This window comes from Capsicum annuum, unplaced genomic scaffold, assembly GCF_002878395.1.
Source record: "Capsicum annuum cultivar UCD-10X-F1 unplaced genomic scaffold, UCD10Xv1.1 ctg83209, whole genome shotgun sequence".
In the NCBI taxonomy this organism is placed as follows: Eukaryota; Viridiplantae; Streptophyta; class Magnoliopsida; order Solanales; family Solanaceae; genus Capsicum; species Capsicum annuum.
The window spans coordinates 235,808-249,822 of record NW_025894060.1 but is presented as its reverse complement, the minus strand read 5'-3'; positions in this window follow the sequence as shown (position 1 = coordinate 249,822).

The window sequence follows — 14,015 nt, the reverse complement described above, 5'->3', positions numbered from 1 at the left end:
AAGAAAAGTTATCCTAATTCTTTTCCTTACTATGGTGTTCTTAGATAATGCTCTCAGATTTACTAACAGAAATTTCAGAACACAAAGGGCTTGAAGGAGCTCCCTAATGTGTCATAAGTCCCTCAAGTTTAAAATTGTGTCCTCGTTCTTACAAGGCATTCAGTTAAGACAAGAGTAAGATATGTATTCGTGGTTCATTAAATATCGTGTGTCAAGTTTCTATCTCTTGTAATCTTGATATCATTGTATTGTTGAAACAAAAAGTCTAGTGAAGCCGTGTGGGGCACTTTCGATTCACTAACATAGTTGATTTGTTATTCATTCCATTTTCTTGTTCAAATCATAAAAATCAAAGTCTAGTGAGGCCGTGTGAGCCCTATTTCAATTCACTAGCAACTTGTTGTTCAGCTTATTGTTCTTGTGTTTGTTGGAACTCTATTTCCACTCAAGTAGTAGTATAAGTTAAAGTATCGGTGTCATGACCTATTAGTGGTGAGCTTAGATCAAGAAGTTGATGATATGAAGTTATAAGGTTAGAAGTCAGAGTGAGGGTGACTTTTGTGTAGATAAGATCGTATTGAATTATAATATAAGGTTAAGGTTAATCATATCTATTATGTGACTTTACCCTCTTCACCTTCTTTTCTTTGGTAGTTGTAAACAAGTACTACTTGTGAGAAGATATGTAGTAGATTTGGAGGTATAGTAGTAATGTCATAAAAGTGTTTTAGCTATGGGTAGTATCTAGATAAAATGAAGTATTTGGGTAGAATTTCCCAATTTGATGGACTAGTATATCATGTTGCATTCTTCATTGGTGGTAGATAATTGATGCTAGACTATAGGATTGAATTTAAATGTAGAATTTGGTGGTAAGAATAGTGGAATTAGATTAATGATGTATGTTCTGTGGGAATAAATTAGTAGGCTTGATGTGTTGAAATAGTATATGCTAATGAGTTATGATAAGGAAAATCGTAAGGTCATGATCAATTATTATTGTTATGAAGTTCTGGTGTACTAGTATTTCTTGATGTTTATTTCATGGTTTCCAAGTGAGAATTGTGCGTAAAGTTGGGTTGTAAATCATATCTAGCACTAGACATTAAGTTTGATCAGTTGATGGCCATGAAGGTGGATGTGATGATTTCTTAATTAATGATACAAGTTATATGGAAGTGATCTAATAGGCTTGAACGGTGTCTGCATTAGATTAAGTTTATTTGATTCGTAATGAAGTATGATATTGCATGTATGAGGTAGAAGTATGCCTAAGGTGATATGAGGTTACAGTATTTTTTTTCCTTCTAAGGCTATTACATGTTGTATGTGGCTAGTGGTACCATTGAGTTTCTAGGTGGAGAAAGACTAGTTAGATGGTACATGGTGTTCTAAATGGCCAAGTTAAGGAGTTTTGACTGCTAGTGTTGATTCTTTTTATTTGATCTTGATCCTCATGGTAGAGAGATATAAGTTTGGGGTCGCGATATTAGTAGGCTATGACGGAAGATGTATGGTTCATTAAAAGCTTAGTGATATCCATGTTAAGTGTTAGAATCTAAGTTTGAGTTTTGAAGGTTGAACTAATAGAAATAAGAGTAGAAGCACCAGAGGGTGTGCACTTCAACTATGGGGATACTCATGAAGATTCGAGTTAGTAAGTGTTCGAGTATTATATAATGACTATTAGTGGCTACAGAAGATAGAGTGTATCTGAGAAGGTAGTAATAACAGTGGGTTTTCCACTTTTAGATGTAGTCATTCGGGTTAAGTTCTATTCTATGCGTGTATGGTCGTTTTTCCAGACCCTAGAGTGCAGTAAGTGTAGTTCAGTTAGAGTCTAGTAAGGGATCTCTCAAACTTAAGATGATGGCTTGAAGCTAAAGGGAAGATGATAGAATGAATAACCAAGACAGGCTTTCAGATTCTAGTAGTGATTTCAATATGATATAGAACATCAAAAAGTGAGGGTGAGACTCAACCCATTCTTATCTCAGTATTTTTTAGTTATCCCAATACCTACACATGCCTCACATTTCTGTTCCATGATCATAGTTCATGTTCATATATATGATAGAGAATCACGTGCTCTTCCAGTTCCTAAATAAGGAATTCCAAATCATTCAGTAGTCGGGATCACATTCCATAAGTTATGAACTCCAAATTGAGGTCATGCAACTCATGACTCATGTACTCACGCTTTATAGTGTGTTTAGTTCCCATAAATCATGCTACACACCAAATGATTGGCAAGATTCATCTTATAGACAGGTATACTCTAAATTCAGATCACTTTGATGAATCCCTGATGTTGATTCGCTGTTCCTCAGGCCTCAGTTAAGTGTCAATTCTTGTATAATATCCTTCCATACTTCAAGATCTTATGTTCTAACCTTTTAGTGACTCCTCCTTATATTATGATATTGGCGATGGGTAAATGTTTTTTGTTGATGGAAGATCATAGTATGCTTGTTTTAGACAAGGACATAAGTGTGAAGTAAGATCTGGGGCCAAGTCTTTGATATACGTGATAGTTAGTGGAAATTTGTTTATGTATGATCTTAGGGTAGAGCGTGGGAGTTATATTGATAGTGGTTTAGAGAATATGTGAAGTATGTCTTTTGGGGTATTTGCCTTGAAGTTCATATGTTGTTATAAAGATAGGCTTGAATGGCATGTTGGGATTTAAGTGGAGGAACGCAATATGCGCTACTAAATCCATAGTAATAGATCAAAGTTAGTCATTGGAGTGGTAAGGTACGATATTCGTAGGGTGTGAACTTTAAAAAGATATGAAGGTTGAATCATATGGTTTGGACTAGTATCGTAGTGTGGCATGTTGTATTTTTTGAATTGGAGTTAGGTTTGATAACGGTGAGAGGATTTAAGCTACTATAGACATTAGTAGATAGATTTATAAATGCCCATATGAGAATAATAAGTTGAATCAAATGAGTATGGTATTTAAGGAGAATAGTATAGTTAAGGGATATTCGAGAGGTGTGATAAGCTTGAAAGTAAGAAGTTGTATTGCCTAAGGCCTGGTAATTCTATCCTAGTTTATCAGTTATATATCTATATTCCATGCTATAGAGTAGTGTCATTGTTGTGATTCCTTAGTTGGATGTCTTGTGTAACTCATGCCCAAGGATTTTTTCTCCTTAATGCTACTAGAACTTCTTTAGAATGAGTGTTGAAGAGATACTCTAGTTAAGTATAAGTGTCCAGCATAATTTAGTTTGTATAGCCAGTAATTCAGTTTCACAGCTAGGCAGACAAGTTACTGTGGTTTTCCACCTTTTCATCTAGTCCTACTATTCGAAGTCTCATGCTTATAACCATCCCAAGAGATAATCTATTCCATCCATGTAAATTGAGAATTTAGTTTAGTCCAAGCATCATGTTCCAGATTCAGCTATTTAGTCATGACTCAGTTCATAAGAGTTCAGCGCATAATCTCAAATTTTTTTCAAAGTATTTTAGCTCAGATAGTGTAATACCCTGTTACAGTCTAAGTCATTTTGCCTCATGATTTGTACTTGCACAAGTTATCACTTCTAAATTCAATATATATTATTGGATCACCAACATTTCAAGGGAATCCTAAATTCTCAGCATGAATCAGCTCCTTAAAGCAAGTAAAGTCAAGTCAGCTCAGAATTTAGTTTAATGATAGAAGTTTAAATGTTTCAGATCAGTTATATCCTTTCTTAGAAGACACATCATGTACGTGTTATTCCATACCCTTAAGCTTCAACATTCCTACCTATCATTTGGGGATGAATGATCCCAAGAAGGAGATAATGTAACACCCCGTATTTCAAGCTAGTATTTATATGCGTACATGATTCAAAAGCCTTAAATCCTATGCAAATTTGGCATATTAATCAATAATGTAGTGTGGGAACCTATTTGAGCATGAATTAAGATCATAGAGGTCCCCAAACTCAAGGACGAGATAAAAGCTTTCCTATCATTCGAGTTTGAGTGAGCGTCGAAACTTAGCTCCAATTCAACAGACCAGAACTCTTTGTATATAACTAATTAGAGGACCTACTATATATCAAATGAAATATCTTTGAATTACCTTTCGAACTACACCAATTTCGACAAAATCCGATACCTGAGCAAGAAGTTGCAGCCATTTTTGTGAGAGGCAGTAAGCCAGGGCGATAAGCGAGGCGGCGCCCTACCTATTCCTGCCAATGTAATTTCTTGCAGTAAAGCTCCACGTCCAAGAGGGGTATTTGGGTCATTTCTCACCCTTAAATAGCCACAATAACACAAGATTCAGCCTCTAATAACCAAATTATACCCTCATTCTCTCAAATTCTCTCAAGAACACTTCTTAGGGTTTAAACCTAAATATCAAAATATCTTAAGATTTCACCATGGGTTTTCAATAATTCTTCAAGATTTAGAATCCTCATTGTGAGTGCTACAAGAAGCACCCATCAATTATTCGTATAGCATCCCAAAAGCTAGAGTTCATTGAAAAGCTTCTAATTTAAGGTATGTGGGGTTTTCCTAAAAATTCATGGGCAAAGAAACTTTCATTAATTCATGCTAAAGGTTTAGAAATCATGATTTTTCGAAAAGGGTTTGAATTTTACTATTACTAGCATATTTTAGAAACTTTGATTAATATTATTTTGGTCTTTAGGTCTTCCCCCTAAGTGATTTGAAATCTCACATATATATATATATATATGTATGTGTTTTAAGTTGATATTTGAATTGAGAGCATGACTCATATGAAATCCCTTTCTTGATATGATTTATCTCATTTTTCATATGATATGGATTGTTTTGAAATGCATCTTGAAAAGCATGATATAGAATGTATTTATTTATACTATGAATTGAATATGATTTTGGAATCAAAAGAGAGGGTTGTACATCTTGATAAATATTGAATATTCATAGAATGAAAAAGTTGCATGATTTTTTCAAAAGCACAGGACCACCATATGTTTGAAGAATTCTTGCATATTTTTGACTTATGTTTCAGAACATGAAATATCTTATACTATTTGCATGTTTGGATGGTCTGGATTGAGTTTTAATAAAAGAATCGTGCATGATACATTATGGCTCAGAAATAGGACTTGCAAGTCTTGGTGTGACGACACCAACTCAGATAATGCCATATTAATTCAGAACAGAACAAAATACATGTTTGAAATCAGATTTTTAGATTTTGAAACTAGAATGGTGGATGTTTTAGAATAGACTAAAATTGGGCATAAAGAGAACTTAGGTGGTTCCCCTAAGAGGGAAAGAGTTTAGACAATTCATTGCCTAAAACCGTGATTTGTCGATCTGGGTATATTATTATACACTAGCCTAGTGCCCTGTGGCATATCAGACTCAGACACTCCAACCCTTGTGGCACACTTGGATTGGGGGATTCCCCGCGGAGTCAATGGCAGATTCCCTATAGCCCATGGAATATCAGACTTGTAAGGGAGTGCCACCTAACTCAGAAGTAATACTAAGATCAGAAATTGCATTGATAGAAAATTATTATGATTATCAAAAATGCCCATGTCTGTTGAAATGATATCCTTCATGATGATTATGAAAATCTCTCAACTATTTTATTTATATCCAATCTTTATTTTGGATTTCTTCACGTACCAGTACATTTGTATTGATCCCCTTCCTCCCAGGGTCTAAAGCTCAATTCAAAGGTCCTGCTAGGCCGTAGAGTTTTTAGGCAGTAGTGATGTGTGCAGTTGGTAAGCCTTTTTTTTTCAGAAGGCCTATGTCTTTCAGATTATGTTATTTATTTTGGTTTAGGTCTACTGGGGGCCTTGTCCCAGTTTCAGATAGTTGTCATTTTTAGATGTAGTAGAGATTTCGCACACTGGTTCAGATGTTGTGTAGTTGATATTGGATTTTATTTTTCATAGTTTAATTGAACTCAGAGTATGACCATGTTTCCGTAGTGATTTATAATTCTGCATCTTCTATTATAATTTATGAATATTATGCATGATTACCAAATAGAAAAGGGCTTCAGGGCCTTCATGGTTCGGGATGCTCGTCATGGACAGGGCCCCGATTTGGGTCGTGACACATGTGTTAAAGACTTGAAAATGGTAGTATGTTGCATAAGTTTTCGTATGCTTTTGAAATAATAACCCCCATGTGATATTAAATCTTCTAGGGGTTAATAATATGATTTTTGAATGATATGATATGATATGATATGATGTGATGTGATGTGGTGTGGTGTGGTGTGGTGCGACGTGATGTGATGTGATATGATGTGATGTGATATGATGTGATATGATGTGATATGATGTGAGATGATATGATATGATATGATATGATATGGCTTGCAAGTCTAGGTATGACAATACCTATTACGAAATGCCCTTAGCATGAAAGTAAATAATGTTATAAGCATGAAGCATGGTTTTGAAGAACTAAGAATGGGCTTAAAGAGAGTTAGATGGTTACCCGAAGAACGTACAAATTAAGATAGCTCATAGCCTGAAATCGTATTTTATCGATGCGGGTTTCTGATATGTATATCAGTAAGGAGGCATACTTTTGATAACATGGTGAGTTAGTAAAGAGGCATACCTTATTTTATTACTATTACGCCCTGAAAATGGGTCCCAGAGCGGCACACGGTGCTTGAGGCTACGAGTAGCCCTAAGCTAACCCTTTGAGCCATTTTTATTCAGTTCAACATAAATCAATGGGGTTTCCATAAATAAACCTCAAATATCAACAGAGTAATCATCATCCAAGAATAAAAGAATTTCAAAAAGATAACAAAATACGACTTATCAGTCAACTCCCAACATCTATACTAGTTTGACAAGCCTCTAAGAAAATCAATAAAACCAGCGAGCCATTGAGACATGCCCCAACTGACTCATACTCAATTATCAAATGTAAAAAATTCCGTGAAACCAACATCAGACTCACATCCTCAGAACATGCGGACTTACCACAACAGAGGATGTAGAACAGCGTGCCCGAAGAATCACTGTCGAACCTAGAACTGAGAACCTGAACCTACATTCCAAGAAAATACAGCCCACATCCGAATATGTGGGTCAGTACCATGGAAAGGAATAGAGTATATAGGGGTGTATGCAGTTGTATAAACATCATCATCACAAATACTTATAAGAAATATGCAGGATGTCTGAAAGACTCACATAGTCGAAGAAAATCATCATAATCATGAGAGGATGAAATAGGTATAATAACACATGCGAGTCATCATATAATTTATCAATCACTTTCAGTTCATCAAGAATATCAATTCTCATAATGTAAATATCATTTAAATCTTTCTAAAGAATAACTTTCACAATTCCTTTTTCAAATCACTTCACCGTTCACCATAGACACAAGGAAACACACACACACTTGGAGATCCTATAACCGACATAAACCATATGAGTGACATGGAGTCCAACATCCAACCCACGTTGGGGAGAGCCGTCCTATCCTTTCCATCGGAGTAGGACTTCCAATATCAATCCAAAAACACTAGTGATCACTATATAAATCAGCCTCAGGCTCACTCCTACGGGGGCACGTAGTTCTAAGGAAGTAAGGTCACTTTATACCTCCCACTCGGTGCTAAAGATTTCTCCCGGACTTAGCTCAGATCATTTCAAAGACAATCCACAACAAAATAATTTTTATTAATATATAAATATACATCGGGAGCCATCATGATTCCCATTTATCAAAATCAACCACGTTGTGGATTTCTTTCACACTCGAGTTCAAAACAACTCCATTAAGACAAAAGGTCAAATCATTCAAAATATCTCAAATATTCAACATCAACGTGCTTATAACACACAGTTTCTCAAAAAAAACACAATTTTCAATCGGGATTCATGACCCAAATATCAAAATCATGATAAATATCGTTCAAGATTCATGCTTTTCAACATAAATATATATAACTTACTTTAAAATCTGGAAAACTAAGCTTTATGTACAAAAATGTAATCATTCACATTCAATTCAACTTTCAAAACATAGAGAGTATCATAATCTCATGTAAAATCATATAGGGTATAAATTCATGCTTCAAATTCATATCAAAACATGTAAAATCATGTATATTCATAAAAGAAAAATCAATTTGGGCACAAGAACGAAAGAGAGTTCTTGTTGAAAAACCCCACATACCTTGAATGATGAACTTTAGATCGGTACTCATTTTTAAAATTTTAATCGTGCCTTTGAATGATGGTTCTTGGAGTTCTTGAACTAGGAACTTGGAATCTTGAATAAATTTGCAGAAATAAATGGTGAACTTTGGAGGTTCTTGAAGTTGGATGTAGGAACTTAGGGTTTTCTTTTTGAGGGAATTTGATGAAATATAATATATAATGCTTCTAATAGGCTTTAATATAGGGTTTGAACGGATTTTGGGTGAGAGGGAATGACCAAAACGCTCCTAAAAATTAAATAATTCTCGAATTTGTCCTTTGGTGGACTGTTTTGATAGTCTAAAGTAGATCAACCATAACGTTTTACTTCGATATCCAAATTAGATAAAACCAATCTCATTAGAAAGAGGAATCTCATATCTTTCCGTTGATATATAGTATCTCACCCAGACCATTGTGTACGAGGAGTTATGATCGTTTGAAGTTGATCCAAAAATTTACTTTTGATAGGCTGAAGTAGATCGACCATAACTTTTTGCTCCGATAGACAAATTGGATAAAACTAATCTCATCAGAAAGAGGATTTGCAGAGCTTTCCATTGATATATATTAGATCACCCATATCATTATGTACAAGGAGTTATGATCATTTAAAGTTGGAGCAAAAATACGCCAGGCCTTAGTACTTTTTCCTGCACATTTTACTGTTCACTACTATTCACGGTTGGATCGGAATGTTCATAACTCGTCGCTCGGGTGTCCGTTTTGGATGATCCACATATCGTTGGAAATATTATTTGATACTCTACACAATGGTGGATCATAATCTACGACAGTTTGCATGAAAAATTTATAGTTCATTCTAGAAGATAGAATCCAACACATTTACCCACAAAATTTCAATGAAAAATTTGCCGAGGTATTACAATTACAGACCCCAAATCTTACAAAAAACTTGGGTTGAGCTCTTGACCGCCGAGTTAAGGGTGGATTCCATATAGCCGGTGGGATTGTAGAAATGTATGGTGTACCATGTACCATCTAACTCAGAAGTAAAACAAATAGTTCATTCATGATTAGAAGAAAATGTTTTAAAGCTCATCAAATTATGCCCATGTGTTTTCATTTACCTTATGATAAACTGCTTTATGAAATTCTCTCATTTATGTTGTATAAAAAATTTATGTTACTTCTGGATTTTTCTACATACCAGTACTTTCGAGTATTGACCTCCTATATTTCAGGTTCTACGGTATAGTCCTATAGTCCATCACATCAGTAGAACACTTAGGATATGATAGGATTGGTTATCCATCCATCTTTCATAAGGAATCATATATTGAGTTTTTCAGTTTATGGTCCAGCCGGGGGCTTTATCTCGGCCTAGACAGTTAGTGTTCAGTAGAGGCTTCATAGATGAAATTTGGGTATTGTATTATGATATTTTGCTGACACAGTTTGTATTATAAGTTCCCTTGAATTTTACTATAGCTTTCTCACTTTGATTATGTATGGATTATGCTTATGATAGTATGCTAAGGGGTTTCTCGAGCCTTCATGGTTTAGGATGTACTTCAAGGCCAATGCCTCAGCTCGGGTTGTGACAGTAAAGAAATTGAATCTCTCCACAAAAATAGTACTTGGTCTGTTGTGAAGTCGTTGAATGGTTGCAAACGGGTCTTCAAGAAAAAGGATGGAATTCCAGGGTTTGAAGATGCAAGGTATAAGGCATGATTTGTTGCAAAGTTTTATAGTCAGGTACAAAGAGTTGATTTTAAAGATATTTTCTCACCTATTGTTAAACATATCTCTATTCATGTCTTGCTTGCCTTAGTTTCCATGCATGATTTGGAATTAGAACAGTTTGATATTAAGACAATTTTCTTACATGGCGAACTTGAGGAACAAATACACATGATCAACCTGAAGGATTTGAAATTAAAGGAAAGGAATATCATGTTTTCTTGTTGAAGAAATCCTTGTATGGATTAAAACAGTCTCTAAACAATGGTACAAGAGGTTTGATTCCTTTATGATGGATCATGGTTATTCAAGGAGCATGTATGATAGTTGTGTTTACTTTCGAAAGTTAAATGATGGTTCATTCATTTACTTACTATTATATTTTGATGGCATGCTCATTACTGCTAAAAAGTGAATTTGAAATGAAATATTTAGCAGTAGCTAAGAAAATCCTTGGCATGGAAATCAGAAGATAGCGAGAAGCCAACTATCATGCCCCGAGATGAGGCCCTAGACGTAACACGCACCTAATACTATTACTAGTATGAGCAAACATTTTGGCATATCACATGAGCATACAACTAACATAACAAATACAGAGGAAAATAATAGAATAAGATTTCTTAAAGGATAAAGTCTTTCAACAATGTTCATTAATATCACTTAACATCTGAAGATACAATAGTCATGACAAATAAGACTAAAAATTACAATATCTTTCTGACAACTGAATCAGTCTGTGAAGCCTATAATGACTAAATATAACTATCAGAAAAAAGGCCCCGGTATATCCTGACACTGAAAGAAACATAGAGAAATTGTCATATCTAAATTTTCCCCAGGTAGAAAGGAGTATCGCCAATAGCAGAAGATGATAATCCTAATGATCCGCTTGACCGCAGACTTGATATCCAAAACCTACATCATGAAACGATGTAGTGCTAAAGAGGATCAATACGTGGAATGTATTGGTATGCAAAATATTTTCAGGAGGGTAGTACAACAAGAGATTAGAAGTAACAATGAAATTCAAATATAAATGAAGGCAACTGTAAAGTAACAAGAGTGTAAAATATATTTATAATTGACCAAGTAGGTTTAATTCCTTTGATTATTTGTGGGAGAAAGTAGTGAACCGTCATAAACCACCACGTGAGCGCATGGAGTCTGATCTCATCCCGATCAGCTAAACCGTCCTATACTTTGCTGGACATAGGACGTTACATGACATAATTTGCTAGCAAGTATCCATGGTTATTCCCTTTTTGGGACACATAAAAAAAGAGTCATCCAACTTGCAGAATAATCTCTATCCTATGTCGGCAAACATAGTTTTGGGTATTTGTCATTTCAATCTATGCCTTCAATCTTAGCTAACTAACTCCCTTATTCTTATGACGTTATCTTATTTATCTAATTAGTTCTTGATCAAAATGTTAGTCTTGTTACGTTCATGTTCATAGTTTAGCCTTTTTAGGCTTATGCTCATGATTTAGCCTCTTTAGGCTCATAATTATGTATAACCAACCACTTTACTCTCATATTAAGAGTTAACCGTAATAGATTCATATTCATGAGTTAACACTATCTATATTGGAGAGTCATGATAGGTAATTTCATTGTTCAATATGATATAATTCATGTACATGATTGGAAGCATTCTTGTAAGAATATTCATATTAATATTATTAAGTATCTATTAACTAGGTCAATGGGAAAATTCCTGAGAAGTTGGTATTATTATACTAGGGCTTGCAATTTCTTAATGTATAGTTCATAGTGCAAAGAGTTTTAGGAATGTTGCGAAAAGGTGACTTTCTTATGGATTATGGAATTGGAATCATATTTTATGATACGATAAAACAATGGAAACATGAAACAAACACCAAAACAGTCCACTAGTTTGAAGAACTCGTGGACCTATTTGGTGACCACACTCGGATTAACTAAAACAACAAGAAGAATGAGATAAAATCGTGTGTTTCAACACCAAAACAGCCACCCAAACTAAGTTACAAAAAACAAGATGAATATCAACAACACTATGAGAACAACAATAAGAAACAGTTTCACTAGAAACAAGAAGAAACAGTTACAAGTTACAAACACTAACAAGATTACAATAAAAAGTAAGGAGATAGATAGATAGACAATTTAGGTTATAATATTAAAAACCCAAGAGCTTATTCCACTCTTGGACCTTTAATACCACACACAACAAAAACCTCTCTCCGGCATCGACGTTTCCAAGCAAACTCAATCACTAGTGAATCCACACTAGTTCTTGACCTAGTTTCGGTTGGTGGCTTTTCCAAGCCCTAAATATGGTGTTTTAAGTCTTAAAATACTTACAAATATTATCCAAAAATAATCAAAGAAACCCTACATGGTTCTATTTATATCCTATTACAAATAAAAGTCAAAAAAAGACCAAAAGGCCCCTTAAAGACTTAGGTTCCCATCAAGTGTAATATGTTGGCTGATTTTTAGTGAATTTAGGTCTCCTTTTGCACTTCAATACCCAACATGCACTCCTATAATTCCATATCCGTGATTATTCCCGTATCACTTTAAGAGTTTCATAAAATTTTATCTTATAACTTTAATAGAAATATTCACATGATGGCATGACTGAGATTTTGACGTGGAGGATTGGTTAGATATTGTATTACAAATCATATACAACCTTAAATTTTGGAAAATATATTATCATGAGATCCTAGTAGAAGATAAAGCAGTTATTAATAGTAAAAAGAGAACTCAAATGTAATACCCCGCATGTTTCTAAGCTAGGAAGTGAATAAATTTTCCTCCGTATGAAACCTCCTATCCTATGAGTATCATTTTAGTGCATGACTTACAATGAATATCCTAGATATATGATAGATTGCGATGTCTTAACATGCTCATATGAGTCGCTTAGAGTGATGCAAGCTAAGAGTTTTTGAATTCATCAAGTCTTAGTGTTCGATTTTGTAAGGGTCATATTTGAACAATAATAACATGATTTATATGTGAAATTTTGGCATATTTAGACCCACCAAATTTTAGGGAATCGAATTAGCTTTCGAACGATACCTATTTCATCAAAATCTAACACGCGAGCAAGGAGTTATGGCCTTTCAAAGTAGAATGCGTCGTCTAACCAATCGCACATGGCCACTGGAAAGCATATGCGATAGAATATGCGGCGCCTATGTAATATAGATGATATCATATGTGGCACCTAGGTAAATATAGTTGATATCATATGCATAGCCTATGTAAATATAGGCGATATCATATGCGGCGCACATCTATGATTTCAGCTAAGAAAACACTTAGTTTTTGAGTTATTTCGAGGGTAGTTAAGCATTTTAACACTCATTACATGTCCCTAAACTTAACCTCACGAAATTTATAGCTTATAAACACATTAAAACCCTATTAAAATCTCAAAGTTCATTATACAAGAGCACCATAGGAGAAAAACAACTAGGGTTGCACAATCAAGCATGAAGATAAAATTTCAAGGAAATTCCTTCGTCAATCATCAAGAACCTCCCTTCCAAGGTATATGTAGTGTTGATACACGGATTAATTTTATCCGTGGAGTTCAAGAAACAATCTTTAAAATACAAAATCTTGGTTGGTTGTGGTGATATGATCATACCTATGTTGATGCTTGTTTGTTTTGCTATATAATAGTATCGTGACTGTATATCTCATGAAAGTTATGTTGTTAGATGAAAAACATGATCTTTCGGTGGATTGATAGAATACAAGTATGAAATCCACCTATGCTTTAAATAATGCATGCAAGGTGTTCGATAAAATGCCTAGTATGTTAGAACTTCATATTTACATGATTTGATGATATCTAAATAACAAGTTCATGTTAGCCATACACTCCAATATGAATTTCCATGCAAATTATGTGTTGTTATTGTTGTGGTATAAAGCATGTATGATAATGGAGATATAAATTATGTGCGCAAAATATATCCATATTTTTCCTATCATGTTTGAAATGTTGAACAAATACATGAAGTATACTATCCCCTGCTTATGATACTGCGAATTATTAACTCAAATCTTATGATCAAGTCATGTCATGTGTGAGTTTCCTCCTAT